The following is a 247-nucleotide window of genomic DNA, read 5'->3' as shown; positions in this document are numbered from 1 at the left end:
AGAAGATTTAACAAAGGCATTAGCTAAAAAGAAGGAGCTTGAGGATAAAATGGTGGCACTTGTTCAGGAGAAAAACGATCTTCTACTGCAAGTAACTTCTGTGAGTATTTCAGCTCTTATTTATCCCAATATGGATCCTACAGCTATGAACATAAGTCATTAACTATATCCATGTCAATGAACAGGAATCTGAAAACCTCTGTGATGCTGAGGAGAGATGTGAAGGGCTCATCAAAAGCAAGATCCA

At 38.1% G+C, this 247-nt stretch overlaps 1 long non-coding RNA gene across 1 annotated transcript; it reads left to right on the top strand.

The window, feature by feature from the left end:
* The first annotated feature begins 6 nt into the window (after positions 1–6).
* Positions 7–237, top strand: LOC107682014 (uncharacterized). The gene is made up of 2 exons (XR_001633327.1): positions 7–100; positions 186–237. It is a non-coding gene; the product is annotated as an uncharacterized LOC107682014 (long non-coding RNA).
* The last annotated feature ends 10 nt before the right edge of the window (positions 238–247 follow it).

This window comes from Sinocyclocheilus anshuiensis, unplaced genomic scaffold (genome assembly GCF_001515605.1).
Source record: "Sinocyclocheilus anshuiensis isolate Anshui unplaced genomic scaffold, SAMN03320099.WGS_v1.1 C30924213, whole genome shotgun sequence".
Taxonomy (NCBI): Eukaryota; Metazoa; Chordata; class Actinopteri; order Cypriniformes; family Cyprinidae; genus Sinocyclocheilus; species Sinocyclocheilus anshuiensis.
The sequence above is the reverse complement of the archived record's forward strand: the minus strand, read 5'-3'. Positions and strand labels throughout refer to the sequence as shown.